The sequence below is a fragment of the Bos javanicus genome, chromosome 13 (assembly GCF_032452875.1).
Source record: "Bos javanicus breed banteng chromosome 13, ARS-OSU_banteng_1.0, whole genome shotgun sequence".
In the NCBI taxonomy this organism is placed as follows: domain Eukaryota; kingdom Metazoa; phylum Chordata; class Mammalia; order Artiodactyla; family Bovidae; genus Bos; species Bos javanicus.
Window position 1 is genome coordinate 23,337,344 of NC_083880.1, and position 25,888 is coordinate 23,363,231.

The window sequence follows — 25,888 nt, forward strand, 5'->3', positions numbered from 1 at the left end:
TAGGTCATCCCAAACTCTTTAAAATATGAATAAGGCACACTGAAAAATCAAAAAACACACAGAAAAAGGAATGCAAAGAACTTCCAGTTTGCAGTCCAGTGTGCACGGAGCTTGAAAATCATTACTCCTGTCTTCACAAGAAAAAGCTGAACAAACTGAAAAGCAACAACTCCTCTAATGAGAGATATAAGGTCATAGGACAAACTGCTGCTCCTCAAAATTGGAGAGCCAGACAGATGTAGAGAATACAACTTACAGGAGCAGAAGCTCCCAGAAGAGCTAGTATCAGGAGAGGAAAACCTTCTCAGTAATTGATGAATTACTGGAGACTCAGTGTGGAGAAGTTTAAGAGTTAAAAATTCGAGGGTTGGGGTGGCGGACACTTCCCTGGTGGTCCAGTAGTTGAGAACCTATCTTCTAATGCAGGGGACATGGGTTTGATCCCTGGTCAGAGCACTAAGGTTCCACATGCCAAGGGGCATCTAAGCCCACTTGCCACAACCAGAGAGAAGCTCGTGAGTCACACTGATGATCCTGAGTGCTGCAACTAAAAGCCGACACAGCCAAAAATAATACAAATAAATAAATATCTTTAAAAATTCCAAGAGATTCAGTATTAGGGGCACACAACTCTTTTGTGAGTCTACCTCCAGAAGTCTTACCAGATTCTCTCAGGTAAATCTCCTCCTATTTCTGGCAAAAAGCAGCCATTTTGAAATAAGCCCAGATAATTCTGTTCTTCTTCTAACAAGCCCTGCCCTCAACAGGAAGTATTTCACCAGAGCTTAACTACTGGGGGTTTTAGGGTCTAACTAATATGGGTGAAGAGAAATAACAAATGACATTGAATTCTAGCCTTCCTATCTCCACAAAAGAAAGCACACAAAACAACTGAGAAGCACATGTAAAGATCACAGGCCAGGGTCACAGGCTCATTAAAAGACTGAAGCCTACAAAGCATATGATTTTAACATTCCCTTAAATATGCTTTAATATTAGAGAAAGAAAGGAACTCCTCATTATTCTTTTTCAATTTTTTTGATAATTCTTTTTTTGTAATTTTTTCATGGTAATTTTCAGTCATTTTTTTTTCTTTCATACAAATTTGAATTTATTAGTTACAAAAACATTATATATCACTCAATGCATGATTGGAATATTATTACATTCATAAATAATTTAGGAAAAAGTGATATCTTTATGAATTTGAGTTACCTCCAGACTATAACTCTCTTTACATTAACTTAGATATTATTTTATTTCATAAAGTTTTATATCTTTCAAAAAAAAAGTACAGTTTTCTTCACATAGATCCCATTACTTTCTGTTGTATTTATTCCTAAGTACATTTTTCTAATTTTATTTTAGTTAGATATTGTTAATTATCAAATTGTTTATAAATCTCAATCATTTTATGTAGAAATTTTTATATTTAGGGGTTATAACATGTAACATTTAATTTTCAAATAAAGATAATATTTCTTCTCAAAAAAATTTTAAAAAGACTGAGACCTGATCATAGGACTATAGCATGCTTCCTCTTCTGCAATACCTTACTCCCATCATCAATAGGTCTCCTGTACAATAACAGGGGGATGCAATGGAAAGAACTGTGTGGCTTAGATCTTATTCAAGAAGAAGTCTCTAGGGAAACTGAAGGACTGCAGCAGAGATAAAAACAAGAACACCAGGGGGCAATTTTTTCCTTTGACACCTAACAAATAGTAAACACAGCCTAACCCATGGCCTGATTGAACATAAAATCTCACACCAAAGGCCTATTTACCTCAGTTCCTTTTATCCAGTACATCCTGTTTGGCTTTCAAAAAAAAAAAAAAAGAGAGAGAGAGAGAGAGGCAAAGCATGCATCAGAATGAAACTCAGATATAGCAGAGATGTTGGAATGACAAGGCTGGGAATTTAAAACTATGATTAATATGCTAAGAACTATAATAGACAAAAAGTGGACATGATGCAGGAACATATGGTTTAATGTAAGCAGAGAGGCGGAGACTCAAAGATCAAGTCAAAAGGAAATGCTTACAAATAAAAAACACCATGACAGAAATGAAGTATGCTTATGATGGACTTGTCAACAGACTAGACATAACTGAGGAAAGAATCAGTGATCTTGAAGAAATGTTAGTAGACACTTCCCAAACTGAAATACAATATGTAAAACAAATTAAAAAAGAAAACAGGGCAGAATATCTAAGAACTGTGGAACAATTACAAAAGGTGTAACCTATACATAATGAGAATAATAAGAAGAAAGAGAGAACAGAACAGAAGAAATATTTGAAGCAATAATGACTAAGAGTTTCCAAAACTGATGATAGACACCAAACCACAGATCTGGGCAGCTCTGATAACACCAAGAAAGACACATACCAAAGTCTACACCATGGCATGTATTCAAACTGCAGAAAAGTCAAAGGCAAGACAAAATTTTGAAAGATGCCAAAGTGGGGGTGGGTGTGGGTGAGAGGGGAACTAGTTAGCAATTTTAGTAAGGTTGCAGGATATAAAGTTAATATACAACGTCAATTGTTTTCTATATACTAGAAAGGAACAACTGAAACTTGACATTAAAAACATAATACTATTTACATTCATGACCCAAAAATGAAATACTGAAGTATAAATCTAACAAAATATGCTTTAAGCCCATATAAGGAACACTAACAAAACTCTCATGTAAGAAATTAAATAAGTTCTAGATAAATGGAGATAAAATCAATTTTCATGAATAGGAAGACTTAATATTGTCAAAATATCAGTTCTTCCTAATCAGATATACAGTTTCAGTGCAATCCTAATAAAATTTCTAGCAAATTATTTTGCAGATATCAACAAACTGGTTCTAAAGTTTGTAGAGAGACGATTATATGGACAAAACTAAGCAAACATTGAATGTGTACAACCAAATATAATGCTTACTTTGTTGGGAGGAAAATATACTAGAACTTAAATATGAGTTAACAACAGATTATGATATGAGAGGTTGTAATCACATTTGAAGCATATTAAAGGTGCTTAAGGAGATCCAACCAGTCCATTCTAAAGGAGATCAGCCCTGGGATTTCTTTGGAAGAAATGATGCTAAAGCTGAAACTCCAGTACTTCGGCCACCTCATGTGAAGAGTTGACTCTTTGGAAAAGACTCTGATGCTGGGAGGGATTGTGGGCAGGAGGAGAAGGGGACGACAGAGGATGAGATGGCTGGATGGCAACACTGACTTGATGGACGTGAGTTTCAGTGAATTCTAGGAGTTGGTGATGGACAGGGAGGCCTGGCATGCTGCAATTCATGGGGTTGCAAAGAGTCAGACACGACTGAGTGACTGAACTGAACTGAAAGGTGCTTGTATTGTTTGGGAATGAGGTAAAGACGTTGATTAACATCAGATTTTGCTGAGTTAAATGCAAGTAAAATACCTGAGGTAACCACTAAAAGTATACACAGAGTATATAATTTTCAAACAAGCAGAGAGAAAAATAGAATGAGACAGAAGGAACATGAGCAAAATTAATCAATACAAAAGAAGACAGTAAAGGAGGAAAAAAGAATAAAACCGTTAAAAACAAACAAAAAACAGAAATAAGACAAATTAGTAGTACTACAAAATGAGCCCTAAAATGAACAAACACAGGAAATATAAATAGTCTGCTACTGCTGCTGCTAAGACGTTTCAGTCGTGTCCGACTCTGTGCGACCCCATAGAGGGCAGCCCACTAGGCTCCTCTGTCCCTGGGATTCTCCAGGCAAGAACACTGGAGTGGGTTGCCATTTCCTTCTCCAATGCATGAAAGTGAAAAGCGAAAGTGAACTCGCTCAGTCGTGTCCGACTCTTAGCAACCCCATGGACTGCAGCCTACCAGGCTCCTCCGTCCATAGGATCTTCCAGGCAAGAGCACTGGAGTGGGGTGCCATTGCCTTCTCCAATAAATAGTCTAGACTCTGTAATTGAAAGACCAAGATCATAAAACTAAATTTTTAAAAAATTAGGTATATGACATTTACAGAATATATATCTAAACATAAGGCTACAGAAAGATCAAAAGTCAAAGAATGACAGTGGGTTCCCAGATCAATCTCTGCTCCCAGTATTATTCTCCAACTGAAGAGTTAGAGATACTTGGACCAATGGCCCATTCTAAGGCTGAGTTAGGGGACATGCAAGATGAACCTGGAGCATCTTACAGAGCCAGAAAATAACAAAGTGCTACACACATACAAACTACAGAGACCAAATTGATAGGGGTGTGTCAAAAAGACACAGGAGCCAACTGAAAGATCTCCCAAGGGTCAAGGCTGGAATAATTTGAGCAATAAAATAAATAAATTAGTATTGGATTATAACCCAAAATATCAAATAAACACACGTAAGTCTCACTGATATAGATAACTACATAAGGAAATAAACAGGAAGAAAAAGATCTCCCATGCAGAGTAATTCCAAATAATTTATGTAGACACTCCTTGTTCAAGAATGTGAAGCATAACACATTAACTATGAGCAGCGTGGGCTGCACATGAGTGATCGGTTCTCAAAATGTAGTCTAACGCTATTCTAGTAAAAACAGGTGATGCCAGAAGAATTGCTAGCCGAAAAAAGAAGTATTCAGGAACAGACGCACATATATACATGAATATTATAAAGAAAGCATTTCAAGTTAGTGAGAAAAATGATCAACAAATAGGGTTGGAACAACTAGCTACTCAGAGAAAAATTAAACTGCCTGAATTAGAGTTAAAAGCAAGAGAAAATGAAATCACAGAAGAATTTGGGAAAGACCTAAATATTCTTAACAATGATCTGAGAGGTAGCAGAAGAGGAAAGCTATTGAAAAATAAAAGCAAAAAAGGAAACCATGAAAAAAGACAGTGACAAAACTGACTGCAGACAAATTCAATGTTATATAGATATGCAGAAAACACACTGGAGGATTTTTTTCCTCTCTGTATTGGATTAAGGTGATATTTTTTTTTCTTCTTTATATTTTCTAACTTTTTCAGTTTTTTAATGAAAAAAACACTTTAAAAATACTACTTGTATAATTAGAAAATTGCCATTAAAATTAAAAATTAGAACAGTTTGACTAGGGAAATTGCTTTAATGAAAAGCTACCCTACCTCACCACAAGGTTGGCCAAGAGTCTACCTGTCGCAGTCTCTCACAATTCTTTTCACAATTATAACATTACTTGTGTATGTATTTATTTACTATTTACCTCCCCTCTCCTATCCAAATCCAAGTCTTTCTGAATGCAGGTTCAGAGAGACAATTAGTCCCTAAGATCTCCATTGTAAGAAATGAAGTAACTTCTCTTGTAAGCATCTAGAATGGTACTAGTTAAGCACCAGCCTGGGAAGAGCGGAGAATGTGTTGTGTAGTTCAGAGGGGAAATGGTGCTTGAAAAAAGGCACAGAATAGACCCTGAGCTCTGTTTAAGTCTGAAAACTGAATGTGAAGTCGCTCAGTCGTATCCAACTCTTTGTGACCCCATGGACTGTAGCCTACCAGGCTCCTCCCTCCATGGGATTCTCCAGGCAAGAGTACTGGAGTGGGGTGCCATTTCCTTCTCCAGGGGATCTTCCTGACCCAGGGATCGAACCCGCGTCTCCCACATTCCAGGCAGACGCTTTAACCAGTGAGCCACCAGGGAAGCTGGTTTCAAGTCTGAGGGCAGAAATAAATCTGTGCTTGGTGATACAGGAGGTGCTGAGTCAACTGATAATCTGATCAGTGCTCTATCAGAAATATTCTGCTCAAAGAGAGTCTTTCCATTGGAAACAAACTGAGACTCACACTGGAACAAAGCAGAGGAAATTTTCATGCATTCTTTTATTTAGGGGCAAAAAATACTATGAAGAAGTTAGAAAATACTTGGCATTTTGACCTCATAGGCAGTCAATTTAGCTAACTGGAATCCAAGGGGAAAAGATGGATTTCTATCACTGATAAAAAGGAAACAGCATCATGTATCAATGCAAGTTTTGTATCAGCCAAATAGATACTAAATATATCATGTGGTTAATCCCTAGTCTGGGTGTGGTGAACAACAACACATGTAGAACATATTGAACAGTTTACATTTTTTCTAAGTACTGCATAATTAAGTTAGTGCAAACAAACAAACAAAAAACCCCACCGATACAATTGGGAATTAGGTAAAGCACCTCAGATAAGTTGTTGACATGCTTTATTTTGGTAACATCATTTCTCTTATAAAGCTGCAAATATAGTTCAATAAATTGTTTACATAAATCTTACCTAATATCCTGATCTTTGTGCTGCACACACTTGGCATTATGAACAGAGACCTTTTCCTCCCTTTGTTATAATAACAGCTTCCTCATTCATCACACTTGATGCCCAGTTATTCACTCTTTCTATCCTGTTTAAGTCTGTTGTTACAGAATGTCATTCTACAAGTGTCCCAGTATCATATTTGACATTCTTTTCCATTAAAGCCAAAAAGGAAATAATTATCTGAAGACAAACCCCTGTGATATCCAACAGATGTACTTTCAGTTCTATTGATATTCTGGGTATCCGGGCACACATTGTCCTGTAAGGTTTCTTAAAGTCGCACTAATTAGCCTCTGTCTTAAACTTTGCATTTCTATATTGTACAGAATTTCAGGAGGAATGTGTGTGTGTATGCGTGTGTGTTCTCATCTGTAGTGCAATATACTAGCAGAATAAAACAACCGAGTATAAATCTATATATACTCTTCTAGAGAACATCAGACTTCACATCAGCCTGCATCAGTTGAAGACCAAGAGAGTTCTTCTTGCTGCTGCTGCTGCTGCTAAGTCGCTTCAGTCATGTTCGACTCTGTGCGACCCCATAGAAGGCAGCCCACCAGGCTCCCCCGTCCCTGGGATTCTCATAAAGCCTTTTTGCTGAAATTAACCATTTTAAAAACCATTTTGCAACAAGGTGGTCATTTAGGGGAAAAAAAAATTCTCTTTCACGCTTAAGCAATTTACATAGTGTTGCCCTTAATTATATCTTCTTTTGGTTTGGTTTTTGAAACCTGAACCAACTGGAATATGCTCAGTCATGGGACAGCTGAGAGATGAAATAACCTACAGAGGGCTGGGTTAAGAAGACAAATTACCCAAAACCAAGCTCAATGCTGGAGATGAACCTGTACACTCTTTTTTTTTAATATTTACTTTTTTGGCTATTGGGTCTTAGTTGTGGCACTAGGGCTCTCTAGTTGTGATGCACAGGCTCCAGAGCTCACAGGCTCACCAGGGATTGAATCCATATCCCCTGCATTGCAAGGCAGATTCTTAACCTCCGGACTACCAGGGAAGTCCCTCAAACTAGTACACTCTTTTTTCTTGGCAGTTCAATAACTTTATTGGACAATCAGCAATTAGGTCTCAACCACACTGTCTGTCTGTAGATTTTTGAAAGTGGCGACAGGCATGTGAGTAACCAACATGTAGAGCTTGTTTGGTTAGCCTTCATCTTTATTACATTTTCTGGACAACTGCACACAGATCTGGTACAGGACGTCCCTTGTATCTTTGACCCAGACGTCTTTGTTGAGCCTGGTGTAGATGCGTACATCTGGGCTTCCCATCTCCTTCCTGGCAAATTTCTGTATTTCTCTGAGTGCCCAAGGGACAGGCTTCTTGAAACCTACTTCATGGATGCACTGTGAATGCTGATAGCGTATTCTCTGGTCACCACCTTGTTGATGGCGGGCTGGCCCTTCTTCTCACTGCCCTTTTTAGCAGGAGCCATCATCCTATAGCACCAGGGTACTGGTTTGGATTGGAAAGCCCAAACCAGTAAACTCCTAAGTCATTATTCTTATTCCAAGATGTAAGTGCCAGTATCTACTTTATTTCATTGAGCACCACTTCTCAGCTATCTTGCAGACAAACGATTGGGAGTCCACATGAGCAGGTTAGGGGGAGGTGTCAGAATTAGACACACCTAAGGCAATGGCAACCTACTCCGGTACTCTTGCCTGGAAAATCCCGTGGACAGAGGGGCCTGGTGGGCTGCAGTCCATGGGGTCGCTAGGAGTCGGACACGACTGAGCGACTTCACTTTATTTTTTCACTTTCATGCATTGGAGAGGGAAATGGCAACCCACTCCAGTGTTCTTGCCTGGAGAATCCCAGGGACAGGGGAGCCTGGTGGCCTGCCGTCTATGGGGTTGCACAGAGTTGGACACGACTGAAGTGACTTAGCAGCAGATAGTCCATTGACTAGCTAGGTAATCTAAAAGAAAAAAACAAACCTCTTAACCTTCAGCAGTCTCAGATTCCTCCGTAAAATGTGGGGACCAGTACTTACTTTTCTATGCCCTAAGTGAAGGACATAGTTCATGGAATCACAGGAGTCAGATACAACTTAGCAAATGAACAACACAATGGGGAGAAGCAGGGGAGAAGGTTGATGAGCAAGTATTAGATGTAGGTTATAGTCCTAGATTTTGTTTCAGGTGGTGGGATCATAGGTGTTTATGACTTTATTGAAAATCAATAATTAAATAAATAAATAAATATGGATCATGAACAAGCTAAACATCATTTTAATACAATTCTGTGCACCGAGACCTTGATAATATTTATGAGTATTAATAGTAACAATTGTACTATGTATTTTTTAGGGTTTTTGTTGGCTTTAAGTAACATGTGGAGTGTTGAGCACATTTTAACTTCTCTATAAAAATAGCTGCAAGTATTATGACGGGGGTGAGTGACAATGGGTGAGGGGGGGAACAGTACGCTGAAGAAATGATGATGTCTCATGAAGAATGGTCCTTTTCTATTTACTAACCTAAAACTCAGAACATTAAAATTATATCTAAATGACTAGACTCCCTCTCACAAACTAGATCATTAACACATCATTTTAAAGTCTAATCCTATGGGACATATAATCTACAGTTATGGTACTAATGGGGCTTCCCCAGGGGCTCAGCGATAAAGAATCTGCCTGCAAGGCAGGAGATGCAGCAGGAGCCTCAGGTTCAATCCCCGGATGGGAAAGCTCCCCTAGAGAAGAAAAAGGCAACCCACTCCAGTATTCTCGCCTGGGAAATCCCATGGACTGTGGCCTGCCAGGCTCCTCTGTTGCAAAGAATCAACATGGCTGACCAACTGAACAACAACAAAGGTACTACTGAAATAGTTGCCTGCTTATTTGTTTTTTATTAAAGCACGGTCCTACCTTCAAGAAGCTCACATCATTTAGGGTAAGAGGGAAACAGTACTTCAACATGAAACAATTACAAAATCAGAATGTACCAGAATGCGCTACTAGACTGTGATACGAATGACAATTCCTTAAAGGAATCCAGACAAAAGAGAAGGCTTCCTAGAATAAGAAGCTAAGCTTCAAGAAAGGTAGGCTCTAAAGATGCATGAAAACTGGGTGAAGCACAATCTTACCTTTAAGTGAAGACTTTTCTTTCTATTCTCTCCGAACCTAGGAGTCATATTTGGCCCTTACAGCCATTAGTTTTCCATTACCAACAAAAGCAGTGTGCCTAAGGAGAAAATAAGAACAAGGTAGTGGTTTGACCCCAGATTATATTAAACAATTTCATTTTCTTGCTTCTTAATTACTAATCTAATTTTAAAATAGATTCTAAAATACTGCTTACAAGTAAAGTTGTCAGAGACAGGCACTGAGGCAGAAAAGAAGTGCCAGGTATTAGATCAAGTGCAATGCTTGGTTGTATCTGAGATTGAAATCACATAAATGAGCAATTCTGGTAGACTGAATGAATAGACACACTGATACACAGGAAAAAAAGGAACATTAAAGAAGAGAGTTAAAAAGTTGGCTTAAAACTCAAATTCAGAAAACTAAGATCATGGCATCTGGTCCTATTACTTCATGGCAAATAGATAGGGAAACAGTGGAAACAGTGACAGACTTTACTTTGGGGGGCTCCAAAATCACTGCAGATGGTGACTGCAGCCATGAAATTAAAGGATGCTTACTCCTTGGAAGAAAAGTTATGACCAACCTAGACAGCATATTAAAAAGCAGAGACATTACTTTGCCAACAAAGGTCCATCTAGTCAAGGCTATGGTTTTTCCAGTAGTCATGTATGGATGTAAGAGTTGGACTATAAGGAAAACTGAGCACCAAAGAATTGATGCTTTTGACTTGTGGTGTTGGAGAAGACTCTTGAGAGACTCTTGGACTGCAAGGAGATCCAACCAGTCCATCCTAAAGGAAATCAGTCCTGAATATTCATTGGAAGGACTGATGTTGAAGCTGAAACTCCATTACTTTGGCCACCTGATGAAAAGAACTGAGTCATTGGAAAAGACCCTGATGCTGGGAGAGATTGAAGGCAGGAATAGAAGTGGACAACAGAGGATGAGATGGTTGGATGGCATCACCAACTCAATGGACATGAGTCTGAGTAAACTCTGGGAGTTGGTGATGGACAGGGAGTCCTGGTGTGCTGCAGTCCATGGGGTCACAAAGAGTCAGACACGACTGAGAAACAGAACTGAACTAAACTAAAAGTAAGATACAAAAGTAAAAACAGCAAATAATTTTGTCTTTATAGGTTATTAAAATATGGCATAAAACACATAATTTTGATGAGAGGGTATCCATGTTAATTAGTCAAACTGCCAGTAGTAAAAATTAATTGCATGTAACTTAATTACATATATATAATTTACATGAATAACAAAAAATACTGAGATTCTAAGATCTCCTTAAATAATTTTACTTAGTTTAATGAGTAACCATCCTAGGAAATACATATTATACTAAAACATAGCTAGTGTATACATACAGAAAAGAATAGAAGCTATTCTAAAATCTAAAATTAAAATATGGGAAGAAGTTAGCAAGGATTTGATTGAAACATATAAAGTTGTAAAGGATAGAGTGAAAACTGATCTAGATCACCAACTTTCTACTCCTAACACAACCAAGAGCAAACAGTTTTGATGAAATTTTAAAATAGCAACTTCAGCAGAGGAAGAAGTACAGAAAAACTACACAGGATATGAGAACTGTCTCAAATCTCCCAGCATGAACAATCATCTAAACAAATTTATTTAAGTAAAAATAGTGTGCTAGTTTGAAGAGGTGACATTTAACAAACATTAACAAATACAGATTCATCAAATATTTATTAAGCTCTTGCTGTGAACAAAATAGTTTCTTCTTTTATTGAGCTTATATTCTACTGAGAGAGACAAAAAACAATCAAGTAAAGAATCAAAACAATCATGTAATTTCAGATTGTGATAAATGCTGTGAAGAAAACAAACAAGGAAATAAGATAGAGAGTGACTGGGGATGTGGTGAGGTGGGGTGCAAATTTAGACACTGTGGTCAGAGAAAATTTCTCTGAGGTTATATCTGAGCATAGATCTGAGTGATAAGGAGAAACCAGCCATGAAAACATCTAGGGGTGCAATTTTCCAGGCTACTTAATATGTATAAATGTCCCATACTAAGATAGATAGAAAGATGGCGGGGGGGTGGATGGGTGGATGGAGAGACTGGATGGACAGATAGATAACTTAGCTATACAGAACACTCCACACATATAAAGCACACAGGACACTACCCCAAAGCAGCAGAATACACATTTCCTCAAGTGGACATGGAACACTCCAGGACAGATCATATATTAGGCCATAATAAGTCTTAGTAAATTCAAAAAGACTGAAAGCATACAAAATATCTTTTCTGATAATAATGAAATGAAACTAGAAATCAATAACAACAAAAAAAAGAAAATTCAAAAAGATGTGGAAATTAAACAATACACTCTTGAGCAACCAATGAGTCAAAGAAGAAATCACAAGAGAAATTAGAAAATACTTTGAACTAGAATATTGGAAATAAAAGCAAAAATAAACAAATGGGACCTAATTAACCTTAAAAGCTTCTGCACATCAAAGGAAACTATTAGCAAGGTGAAAAGACAGCCTTCAGAATGGGAGAAAATAATAGCAAATGAAGCAACTGACAAACAACTAATCTCAAAAATATACAAGCGACTCCTACAGCTCAACTCCAGAAAAATAAATGACCCAATCAAAAAATGGGCCAAAGAACTAAATAGACATTTCTCCAAAGAAGACATACAGATGGCTAACAAACACATGAAAAGATGCTCAACATCACTCATTATCAGAGAAATGCAAATCAAGACCACTATGAGGTACCATTTCACACCAGTCAGAATGGCTGCGATCCAAAAGTCTACAAGTAATAAATGCTGGAGAGGGTGTGGAGAAAAGGGAACCCTCTTACACTGTTGGTGGGAATGCAAACTAGTACAGCCACTATGGAGAACAGTGTGGAGATTCCTTAAAAAACTGGAAATAGAACTGCCTTATGATCCAGCAATCCCACTGCTGGGCATACACACTGAGGAAACCAGAAGGGAAAGAGACACGTGTACCCCAATGTTCATCGCAGCACTGTTTATAATAGCCAGGACATGGAAGCAACCTAGATGTCCATCAGCAGATGAATGGATAAGAGAGCTGTGGTACATATACACAATGGAGTATTACTCAGCCATTAAAAAGAATACATTTGAATCAGTTCTAATGAGGTAGATGAAACTGGAGCCTATTATACAGAGTGAAGTAAGCCAGAAGGAAAAACACCAAAACAGTATACTAACGCATATATATGGAATTTAGAAAGATGGTAACAATAACCCGGTGTATGAGACAGCAAAAGAGACACTGATGTATAGAACAGTCTTATGGACTCTGTGGGAGAGAGAGAGGGTGGGAAGATTTGGGAGAATGGCATTGAAACATGTAAAATATCATGTAAGAAACGAGATGCCAGTCCAGGTTCGATGCACGATACTGGATGCTTGGGGCTAGTGCACTGGGACGACCCAGAGGGATGGTATGGCGAGGGAGGAGGGAGGAGGGTTCAGGATGGGGAACACATGTATACCTGTGGCGGATTCATTTTGATATTTGGCAAAACTAATACAATTATGTAAAGTTTAAAAATAAAAGAAAAGAAAAGAAAATACTTTGAACTAAATGAAAACAAAACTTCATATACAAAAGCTTATGGGATTCAGTGAAAGCAATGCTGAGAGAAATTTATAGCTGTAAAGCATACATTAAAAAAAAGAAGAAAGATTTCAAATCTGTAACCTAACTTTATACCTTAAGGAACTAGAAAAGGAAGGGTAAGCTAAACTCAAAACTAGCAGATAAAAAGAAATGATAAAGATTAGGGCAGAGATAAATAAAATACAGCATAGAAAAACAATAGCAAAAATCAATGAAACCAAAGCTGATTCTTTGAAAAGATCAACAAACTTGACAACTTTAGCTAGACTAAGGAAAGAAGAGAGAAGACTCAAATTACTGAAAATATAAGTGAAAGAGGGAACATGACTACCAATTACATAGCAATAAAAAGAATTATAAGAAAATACTATGAACAGTTATACACTAACTCATTGGGTAACCTAGATGAAATGGAAAAATTCCTAGAAACACACATCTACCAAAACTGAATCATAAATAAACAGAAAATCTGAATAGATCTGTAACTAATAAGGAGATTGAACTGCTAGTCAAAAAAACACTCAACAGAAAAATGCCTTGGACCAAATGATTTCACTGGTAAATTCTACCAAACATTTAAAAAATTAACACCTATCCTTTTCAAATGCTTCCAAGAAAAAAAAAAAAAAACTGGAGAGAAGACTTTCTAACTCACCCATTAGACCAGCATTACCCTGATAAACAGAGTAAGACAAAGACATTTTAAGGACAATGCACACCAATATCCTGACGAGATATTGCAAAAACCCACAAGAGAATTCTAGCAAAGTGAATTCAGCTGCATTTTAGAAGGATTAAACACCATGAGCAGGTGGGATTTATCCCTGGAATGCAAGGATGTTTGAACATATGAAAAATCAACCAATGTAATTAATATACCACATTAATAGAATGAAAGGAAAAAACCTCACATGATCATCTCAACGGATGCAGAAAAAACATTTGGTAAAATCCAACACTCTTTATGAAAAATACTCAATAAACTAGGAATAGAAGGAAACTTCCTTGACATGATAGAGTCCATTTTAATGCCTGCATTTACAGATATCCATTTCTCTCTTAGCACTGCTTTCAATTCATCCCATAAATTTTGGTATGTGGAGCTTTGTTTTCTTTTGGCTCAAAGTATTTTCTAACTTTCCTTGTGATATCTTCTTTCATCCATTGGTTTCTCAAGAGAGTCTTGTTTAATTTCCACATATTTGTGAATTTTCCTGTTTTCCTTTTGTTATTGATTTCTAGTTTCATTTCATTATCAGAAAAGATACTTTGTATGATTTCAATCTTTTAAAATTTATGAAGACTTCTTTTATGGCCTAAGTGAAGTCGCTCAGTCGTGTCTGACTCTTTGCTACCCCATGGACTGTAGCGGACTAGGTTCCTTCATCCACAGGACTTTCCAGGCAAGAATACTGGAGTGGGTTGCCATTTCCTTCTGCAGGAGATCTTCCTGACCTAGGGATTGAACCTGGGTCTCCCGCATTGTAGGCAGACGCTTTACTGTCTGAGCCATAACATATGGTTTATCCTGGTGAATGTTCCATATCCACTTGAGAAAAATATGTATTCTGCTGTTGTTAACTATTCTTTTTTAAAATGTATTTTACTTAAGTATGATTGATTTGCAATGCTGTGTTCATTTCTGTTGTGATTCAGGTATACATATATTTTTTCTTTTTTTTTTTCTTTTTTCTTTTACATATTCTTTTCCATAGGTTTATCATAGGATATTGAATATAGTTTCCTATACTGTACAGTAGAGCTTTTTTTTTTAATTTTATTTTTAAACTTTACATAATTGTATTAGTTTTGCCAAATATCAAAATGAATCCGCCACGGGTATACATGTGTTCCCCATCCTGAACCCTCCTCCCTCCTCCCTCGCCATACCATCCCTCTGGGTCGTCCCAGTGCACTAGCCCCAAGCATCCAGTATCGTGCATCGAACCTGGACTGGCATCTCGTTTCTTACATGATATTTTACATGTTTCAATGCCATTCTCCCAAATCTTCCCACCCTCTCTCTCTCCCACAGAGTCCATAAGACTGTTCTATACATCAGTGTCTCTTTTGCTGTCTCATACACCGGGTTATTGTTACCATCTTTCTAAATTCCATATATATGCGTTAGTATACTGTTTTGGTGTTTTTCCTTCTGGCTTACTTCACTCTGTATAATAGGCTCCAGTTTCATCTACCTCATTAGAACTGATTCAAATGTATTCTTTTTTTTTTTTTTTTTTACATGATTTTTATTTATTTATTTATTTTTTTATTCTTCCAATTTTATTTTATTTTTAAACTTTACATAATTGTATTAGTTTTGCCAAATATCAAATGAATCCGCCACAGGTATACATGTGTTCCCCATCCTGAACCCTCCTCCTCCTCCTCGCCACCATCCTCTGGGTCGTCCCAGTGCACTAGCCCCAAGCATCCAGTATCGTGCATCGAACCTGGACTGGCATCTCGTTTCTTACATGATATTTTACATGTTTCAATGCCATTCTCCCAAATCTTCCCACCCTCTCTCTCTCCCACAGAGTCCATAAGACTGTTCTATACATCAGTGTCTCTTTTGCTGTCTCATACACCGGGTTATTGTTACCATCTTTCTAAATTCCATATATATGCGTTAGTATACTGTTTTGGTGTTTTTCCTTCTGGCTTACTTCACTCTGTATAATAGGCTCCAGTTTCATCTACCTCATTAGAACTGATTCAAATGTATTCTTTTTAATGGCTGAGTAATACTCCATTGTGTATATGTACCACAGCTCTCTTATCCATTCATCTGCTGATGGACATCTAGGTTGCTTCCATGTCCTGGCTATTATAAACAGTGCTGCGATGAACATTGGGGTACACGTGTCTCTTTCCCTTCTGGTTTCCTCAGTGTGTATGCCCAGCAGTGGGATTGCTGGATCATAAGGCAGTTCTATTTCCAGTTTTTTAAGGAATCTCCACACTGTTCTCCATAGTGGCTGTACTAGTTTGCATTCCCACCAACAGTGTAAGAGGGTTCCCTTTTCTCCACACCCTCTCCAGCATTTATTACTTGTAGACTTTTGGATCGCAGCCATTCTGACTGGTGTGAAATGGTACCTCATAGTGGTCTTGATTTGCATTTCTCTGATAATGAGTGATGTTGAGCATCTTTTCATGTGTTTGTTAGCCATCTGTATGTCTTCTTTGGAGAAATGTCTATTTAGTTCTTTGGCCCATTTTTTGATTGGGTCATTTATTTTTCTGGAGTTGAGCTGTAGGAGTCGCTTGTATATTTTTGAGATTAGTTGTTTGTCAGTTGCTTCATTTGCTATTATTTTCTCCCATTCTGAAGGCTGTCTTTTCACCTTGCTAATAGTTTCCTTTGATGTGCAGAAGCTTTTAAGGTTAATTAGGTCCCATTTGTTTATTTTTGCTTTTATTTCCAATATTCTGGGAGGTGGGTCATAGAGGATCCTGCTGTGATGTATGTCAGAGAGTGTTTTGCTTATGTTCTCCTCTAGGAGTTTTATAGTTTCTGGTCTTACGTTTAGATCTTTAATCCATTTTGAGTTTATTTTTGTGTATGGTGTTAGAAATTGTTCTAGTTTCATTCTTTTACAAGTGGTTGACCAGATTTCCCAGCACCACTTGTTAAAGAGATTGTCTTTAATCCATTGTATATTCTTGCCTCCTTTGTCAAAGATAAGGTGTCTATATGTGCGTGGATTTATCTCTGGGCTTTCTATTTTGTTCCATTGATCTATATTTCTGTCTTTGTGCCAGTACCATACTGTCTTGATGACTGTGGCTTTGTAATATAGCCTGAAGTCAGGCAGGTTGATTCCTCCAGTTCCGTTCTTCTTTCTCAAGATTGCTTTGGCTATTCGAGGGTTTTTGTATTTCCATACAAATTGTGAAATTATTTGTTCTAGCTCTGTGAAGAATACTGTTGGTAGCTTGATAGGGATTGCATTGAATCTATAAATTGCTTTGGGTAGTATACTCATTTTCACTATATTGATTCTTCCAATCCATGAACATGGTATATTTCTCCATCTATTAGTGTCCTCTTTGATTTCTTTCACCAGTGTTTTATTGTTTTCTATATATAGGTCTTTAGTTTCTTTAGGTAGATATATTCCTAAGTATTTTATTCTTTCCGTTGCAATGGTGAATGGAATTGTTTCCTTAATTTCTCTTTCTGTTTTCTCATTATTAGTGTATAGGAATGCAAGGGATTTCTGTGTGTTGATTTTATATCCTGCGACTTTACTATAGTCATTGATTAGTTATAGTAATTTTCTGGTGGAGTCTTTAGGGTTTTCTATGTAGAGGATCATGTCATCTGCAAATAGTGAGAGTTTTACTTCTTCTTTTCCAATTTGGATTCCTTTTAATTCTTTTTCTGCTCTGATTGCTGTGGCCAAAACTTCCAAAACTATGTTGAATAGTAATGGTGAAAGTGGGCACCCTTGTCTTGTTCCTGACTTTAGAGGAAATGCTTAGGATATTGAATATAGTTTCCTATACTGTACAGTAGAGCTTTATTATTTATCTATTCTATATATAATTATTCACATTTGCAAGTCCAAATCATCTAGTCTTAATTTATTCTCTATTTTCATAATTACATTGGATGTTGAAGTTTGTCAAATATTTTTTTCTGCATATACTAAATCACTATAAATATTTTCCCCTTCAGGTTACTGATAACACATAATGTATTTATAGTTTTCCTAATACTGACCTACCCTTGCAGCTCAGGGAGGAATTGATTTGGTAATGGCATATATTCTTAAGTACTGCTGGACTACAATTGCCATTGTTTTATCAAAATTTTTACTTAAATATTGATAAGTGAGTTGGTTCTGTCTTGTCAGGTTTTGATGCTAGTGTCAGACTTTCTTTGCAAGTGTAACTTGAAGGATTTCTTTTTTTGAAATCAGTAAATTCTATTCAATTTACTTCTTTCTTTTAAAAAAAATTGAAAAAATTAACAGTGAAACCATGTTTTCATGGTTTTATGGCCTGGAGATTTTAAAGAGGAAGTTCTTGTATAAATTTTTCAATTGCTATATGTCTGTTTAGGTTTGTTGATATTGGCTGTTGTTCAGTATTTTTCACTTATATTTTCAAATGATTTTTTTTCAGAATTTTTAATTTCCTCTATATCAATAGTTACTTCCTCTTTTTCATTTTTAACTTTTTATAGATGTATTTGTCCTTTTTTTCCTTTTTCTTTTATTTTTACTACTATACTAGCAAGTGGTTTATCTGGTTTTTATTTGCCTTTTTGTTATGTCTTCTTCAAAGAATCTGCTCTTTTTTGGCAATTGAACTATATATTCCATTCTTCTAAATGCATGGTTTGATTTTGTGAGTTTTTTTGTTTCATCTATCTAGGACATTGTGTAATGGGTGAACTTAATAAGAAATATATTTAATATGTATTATTTCAAGTTTTCTACTATGTGGACCATTTATTAAAGTCTTTATTGAATTTGTTACAATACTGTTTCTGCTTTATGGTTTGGTTTTTTGACTGCAAGGCATGTGAGATCTTAGTATTCTGATGAGGGATCAAACCCACACCACCTGCATTGGAAGACGGAGTCTTAACCACTGGACCACAAGTTTACTATTTTTATTTTCCAAGTTTTCTATTATGTACTACCAACTGCTAAATGTAATATTTTTTTCTGTATTTGGTTTTATAGATGTGTGTGTGTTTATTTGGATAATTTTGAAGGTTTATTATCTACTTTTGGGGTTTTCTTAATCTTTTGCAATCATTATAACTTTTTTAGTATCATTAACTCTATTTCTTGATTTAGTGACTTCACACTGTATCTGTTAAGTCTCAGTTATAGAAGAATATCAAAGAAATGATCACAAGTAAATCTCTTCCCATGTCCCTTCCTTCCCCTCCATTCCTGATTTCAATTGTTGTATTACCATTTCTTTTACCTTGTTATGATTTATAACACTAACATTCTGTGACCATATTTTCCATAATTGCTTTCTTAATTCTATAGAGTTTTATCACCAGTCTTTTTATTGTGCTTCTCTCTTTACTTTTTGGTTATTTGGCTTTGATTTTTCTTGTCTTTTCAAAAACGTCATGTAGGTCTTGGCTTATTTATGACAGATTGTCTACTTGCCTGTTTCTTGCCTTCATATTTGAAAGTCACCTAGATTGAGAAAATCATTCTTGAATCTCACCTTCCTTTTCTCAGCACTTTTCAGACAATGAATAATTCTTGGAGAAGTCTGAAGCTATCCTGATTTTTTCTCCTGGCAAATAATTAGTACCTGTCTGGACATGTAAAAAATTTATCTTCATCAGTGAAATGAAAAATCATTAGAATATATCTGTTTAGCTCTTCCTATAACATTTTCTTCTAGAGCAAGATATTCTAACTAGAGTAATTCCTTCCTCTAATCAGGAAAATTCTCTTCTATTGGCATTTTCTGTACAATTTAAGTACAATTTCTGTTACATTTGTGTTAGTTTCTCCAATTCTAAGGCCTCAATTACCTTTACTCTAATTAGCCTTTTGTCTTTTCAAATATCTTTTTTTCTACTTAAGTTGCTTTCATTTTTTTTTTAAATCTGCAGACCCTGTGATTGTCAAGCCTTTCCCCTATATTAGTAATTGGTTTTATGTTGTGTCTGTTTTGTTATCTGCTGTTTCTAATTTTTTTAATGGCTTTTAGGGGCATTGTTTTGGCTCCCAATTTGTTCCTAAACTATGTGTCATAGTTTGCATTCCCCAGAAGCAGACCCAGGAATATGAGTGCAAACAATTTATTTGAGAGGTAATTTCAGGAAACACTAATAAAGGGGTGGGGAAGTAAGACATGAAAGGGAAAGAATCCAATAATGTTAGCAAGCAAGTAACTACTGTAAGCAGCTGGAGTTAAAACCTACTAGAAGGTGTCCTTTGAGACACTGCAGAACAAGGCTCAGCATTATCCCAACCAGGAGGAAAAGAAGCTGGGGTCGTTATCCAACAATTTCTTGTCTGTCACTGGTTCTAGGCTGTTCTTGGGAGCAATAAGATTCTGATACTTCTCACTTGCGCTTCCCTGGTGGGCTCAGTGGTGAAGAACCCACCTGCCACTGCAGGAGATGCAGGTTTCAATCCCTGGGTTGGGAAGATCCCCTGGAGAAGAAAAAAGCAACCTACTGCAGTATTCTTGCCTAGGAAATCCCATAGACAGAATGAACCTGGTGGGCTATAGTCCATGGGGTTGCAAAGAATTGGACATGACTTAGTGACTAAACAACAACTTTTCACTTGCCCTGAATGTGGACTGGGCAGACTGCTTTGACAGAAAAATGACCTGTGGCAGAGTGTCACAGGTAGTCTCCGGAATCACAGGTTTATAAAGAAGAGCTGTACTGAGGGCAAGACTGCAGGGACATGGGTAGGATACTGACAGTAAACTCTCTTTTCATCTTTGTGCTTCACCTTATTTTTTATTTTTCCGATTTTTTAAAAAATTTCATAGACTCATTAAGTACTTCTATAGCCTGACTGTCCAACATAAGGGACCACTGTCTACAAGTGACCATTGAAAAGCTGAAATATGACTAATCTCTTTTTTTTTACAACTAATCTTAATTGAGATATGCTGTAAGTGTAAAATGCATGCCAGATTCAGTCTTACTAGGGATAAAATATAAATAGCTCCTTAGTAATCTTAATATTGATTATATGTTGAAATAATAATATTTTGGATATACTGGGCTAAATAAAAGATATTAAAACTAATTTCATATGTTGTCAAAAATATTTTCAAATTGGCTACTATTTTTTTTTAATTACATGTAGAGATGGCTGGATGGCATCACTGACTCGATGGACATGAGTCTGAGTGAACTCCAGGAGTCGGTGATGGACAGGGAGGCCTGGCGTGCTGAGATTCATGGGGTCGCAAAGAGTCGGACATGACTGAGTGACTGAACTGAACTGATTCTTCAAGAACAGATTTTTCATCTCTACTTTGCATGCTAAGTTTCTATTTTCTTTTTACTTAGGAGGGTGGCAGATTTAGTAAGTTTACTCAGATACCATACTATCTTTTCATTTGTTTATTTACCTAACTTATACTTAAATCTGTCCAAAAATTCTATTTCTGCTTCTATAATACAGGCACATTCTTTTAACATTCAGTGGGGTTGTTAATTTAATATTTTACTTATTTACACTTATAAAAAAGGAAATTTTACTACCAGTCAAGTAATTGGTCCCTGCCAATTCACAGGGACCAGATTTACCCTCTCTGGACGCTCTTCCTGACACCAACTGAGTCCTACAAAATTCAATTCAGAGACTAACTACTTGCAGTTAGCAGCAAGCTCCACACATCTAAGGGCTTAGTCCTACAGACTGCCCCAACTCCAGATTCAATCACAAATGCTTCTGACCAACAAGCTTATGGAAGAAAGCAAAGAGGAACTAAAGAGCCTCTTGATGACAGTGAAAGAGGAGAATGAAAAAGCTGGTTTAAAACTCAACATTCAGAAAACTAAGATCATGGCTCCAGTCCCATCACTTCATGGCAAACAGATGGGGAAACACTGGAAACAGTGACAGACTTTATTTTCTTGGGCTCCAAAATCACTGCAGATGGTGACTGCAGCCATGAAATTAAAAGACACTTGCTCCTGGGAAGAAAAGCTATGACAAACCTAGACAATGTATTACAAAGCAGAGACATTACTTTGCCAACAAAGGTCCATCTGGTCAAAGCTATGTTTTTTTCCAGTAGTATTGTATGGATGTGAGAGTTGGACCATAAAGAAGGATGAACGCCAAAGAATTGATGCTTTTGAGGGAGTATGATCTTAGTTTTCTGAATGTTGAGTTTTAAACCAGCTTTTTCATTCTCCTCTTTCACTGTCATCAAGAGGCTCTTTAGTTCCCCTTTGTTTTCTTCCATAAGCTTGTTGGTCAGAAGTATTTGTGATTGAATCTGGAGTCGGGGCAGTCTGTAGGACTAAGCCCTTTTTTGAACTGTGGTGCTGGAGAAGACTCTTTGAGAGTCCCTTGGACAGCAAGGAGATCAAACCTGTCAATCCTAAAGGAAATCAACCCTGACTATTCATTGGAGGGACCATGCTGAAGCTGAAGCTGAAGCTCCAGTACTTTGGAAACCCGATGCGAAGAGCTGACTCATTAGAAAAGACCCTGATGCTGGGAAAGACTAAAGGCAGGAGGAGAAGGGGGCAACAGAGGATAAGATGGTTGGATGGCATCACCAACTCAATGGACATGAGTTTGAGCAAGCTCTGGAGATAGTGAAGGACAGGGAAGCCTGGCATGCTGCAGTCCACTGGGTAGCAAAGAGTTGGACATGACTGATTGACTGAACAACAACAAACAAGATATAAACCATGGGCTCCGATGACCCCTCCTCAGGCTCCATAATTTGCTAGAATGGCTCACAAAACTCAGGGAAACACTTTACTTACATTTACTGGTTTATTATAAAGGCTACAACTCAGTAAGCATACTAATACATGATTAATTTTATATTAAATATCACTCCCCTTATGTCTGTGTAAGGATAAACTAGTATCTACATATATTTTATGAATTCATGACATATCTAACATTTTTATATATATTTCTAGGCTTCAAGGTTCATTTGTGAGGTGTTTTTTTTCAAATGGTTGTAAACGGCCAACATTTTTTGCAATATACTTATTGAAAAAAATCCTCATATACGTGGACTTATGCAGCTCAGTTATAATTTGATCTTTAATAAAGACCAATTAGTTGGTCTTTCTGGTGATCAGCCCCCTTCCGAAGCTATCTACAGGCCCCACCCATTGTCACTTCAGGAGCATAAACTCAGATGTGATGAAAGGAGCCTGTTATAAATAACAAAAGACACTCCTGTCTCTCAGGAAATGCCAAAGATTTTAGATGCTCTGTGCCAAGAACCAGGGGAAAAGACCAAATATTGTTCTTATTATACCACACCTTTGGACTGAAAAAAAAAAAAAAACTCAGAACCAGACAAAATATATGAAATAATAGTCTTCAAGATATTGGGCTTCAACAGCAACAAAAAAGAATAATGAGGCCAGAGAGGCAGGAAAACACATGAAGTGAGTCTTACAATTATTCCATTACTGCCTGTTGAGAGTTTCCAGGCTCCCATTCAGGAAACAAGAACTCAGATGGAGCTGAATAATAGCTCTAAAATGAGGAGGCAAAGCTAGGAATGTGGGGAGTCCAAGGCAGCTAGATTCTCAGGGCAGACTAATGGAGAGGAAATAGTTTCAGAGAGAAGACCCTGGAAATCTACAGAGTGATCCCTTGAGTATACAGCTTGAGTACTGATCAGTACATGCGCGGAGAAAACGATCAAATGCCAAGACAAGAACCATTCTTAAAGTATTAGAGGGGAAAACTCCCAGAACTCACACAGAACCAGGAATAGTTCTGGTTCCCACAATCCAGAGAGGGAATCCTCATAACTTGTGGGCCAAAATTAGCTGTAGACTAAACACTGCTCTGGTCCTGCCTAGCAAACCTTAAAAGTATAGCCCAAAAGGATTAAGCTGTTTTCAAGCAACTTACCCTTGTCCCAGAAAAAAAATCAAGAATATTTATAGAGATACAAAAATATCCCACATACAACAAGATGAAATTCACAATGTTTGGCATCCAGCAAAAAATTACTGGGAATACAAGGAAGTAGGAGAATATGACTCATAATGAAGAGAAAAATCAATCAACTGAAAAGACCCATATATGACACAAAGGATAGAATCACTGAGCAAGCAACTGTTAGAGTTCCTATACTGTATATATTCAGAAGTTAGAAGATGATTGAATATGTTAAGTGGAGACATGGAAGATATTTTAAAGACTCAAACCACACTTCAAGAGATTGAAAACTACAATGTCTGAGATGAAAATTTCACTGGAATGGTATTAATGGCATATTAGACATTGCAGGTGGGTGAACTTGACTTTTTAGCGATTGAAATTATCCAAAAAGAAACAAAGAAAGACTAAAAAAATAATGAACAGAACATCAGTGAGATACGGTAAAATTTCAGGTGGCCAAATACATGTGTAATTGGAGTCTACAGCAGGGGAAAAATAGTTAAGGGAAAAATGGCCCTAAATTTCCCAAATCTGATCAAATAAACCACAAAACAAAGAAATCCAATGAACTCCAAACACAAGAAAAATATTGAGAGTTACCAAGGTTTATCATAAACAAATTTCCCAAGACTGTTTACAAAGACCAATTACTAAAAGCAGCCAGAGAAGAAGGCATGTTATGCAGAGGAAAGCAAATAATAAGGATGATAACAATCTCTCATAGGAAACAATGTGTCAGAAGCAGTTGAGTAAAACATTTAATGACCACCCCTTCAAATTACCAAACTTGAATTTTATAGACAACAAATACATCTTTCAAAATTGAAGGCAAAAGAAGGAGTTTTTAAGAAGGAAAGATTTAATAACTAGCAGATCTGTACTATAAGAAATAATAAAAAGAAGTTTCCAGGCAGAAGGAAAGATGATATTAGATGGGAAACTACACAAAGGAGAAAACAGCACCAGAAAGGGAAACTGTGTGCGTAAATAAAACAGACTCTTTTTTATATTATTTAAATATCCTTAAAAGAAAATGAATTGTTGAAAGCAAAAATAATAACAATGTATTGTGGAGCTGATATAACACCTGCAAAGTAAAATGTATAATAACAAAAGCACAAAAGTCTGAGGGGAGAAATGGAAACAGAAAGCTGTAAAGTTCTTTATACTAAACATGAAGTAACATAATATCATTTAACAGTAGACTCTTTTAAGTTAAAAATGGATACTATGAACTGTAAAGTAACATCTAAAATAATACAATATAAATAACACTCGAACAAAGCAGATAAATAGAATTTTATCCAAACATTTAAGGAAGAAATAATACCGGTTAAACACAAATATTATACACAAATACCCAGATAATTTTAAATAAAGTAGAATAAGAGAAAAGGGAAAGCAAAGAACAGATAGGACAAAAAAGAAACCAAATAGCAAGATGGACCAAATCATATCAATAAATGTAATGACCTAACCACCTGAAAGCTGAGTGCAGAAGAATTGATGCTTTTGAACTGTGGTGTTGGATAAGACTCTTGAGAGTCCCTTGGACTGCAAGGAGATCCAACCAGTTCATTCTGAAGGAGGTCAGTCCTGGGTGTTCTTTGGAAGGAATGATGCTAAAGCTGAAACTCCAATACTTTGGCCACCGATGCAAAGAACTGAGTCATTGGAAAAGACCCGGATGCTGGGAAAGATTGAAGTCAGGAGGAGAAGGGGATGACAGAGGATGAGATGGTAGGATAGCATCACTGACTCAATGGGCATAAATTTGAGTAAACTCCGGGAGTTGGTGATGGACAGGGAGGCCTGGTGTGCTGCAGTAGTCCATGGGGTGGCAAAGAGTTGGACACAACTGAGCGACTGAACTGAACTGAACCACCCACAGTAAAAGACAAATATTGGTTGGTGTGGTTTAAAAAAACCCACCTATGTACTACCTACAAGAAATCCACTTTAAAGTCAAAGACGCAAGTACATTAAAAGTGAAGGGATGGAAAAAGACATAACATGCCAACATTAATTAAAAGTGGCTATATTAAGATTTGGCTTCCCTGATGGCTCAGACCCTTTTGATTCAATTCCTTGCAACATGTCCGTATGTGGAAAGTTATAACAGAAGAGCTATGATGTAAACAGTGTCTTACTGGCTCAGACAGTAAAGAATCTGCCTGCAATGCAGGAGACTC

The 25,888-nt window shown here is 36.9% G+C and overlaps 1 long non-coding RNA gene and 1 pseudogene across 1 annotated transcript in view; both read right to left on the reverse strand.

Annotated features, from left to right (window-relative positions):
- The window catches only part of LOC133259038 (uncharacterized), a 157,792-nt gene that overhangs the window by 94,765 nt on the left and 37,139 nt on the right, over positions 1-25,888 (reverse strand). Inside the window, exon 2 of the long non-coding RNA XR_009740242.1 lies at positions 9,432-9,529. This is a non-coding gene — a long non-coding RNA (uncharacterized LOC133259038). The remainder of the gene's footprint in view (positions 1-9,431; positions 9,530-25,888) is intronic.
- Positions 7,353-7,896, reverse strand: LOC133258834 (large ribosomal subunit protein eL31-like; annotated as a pseudogene).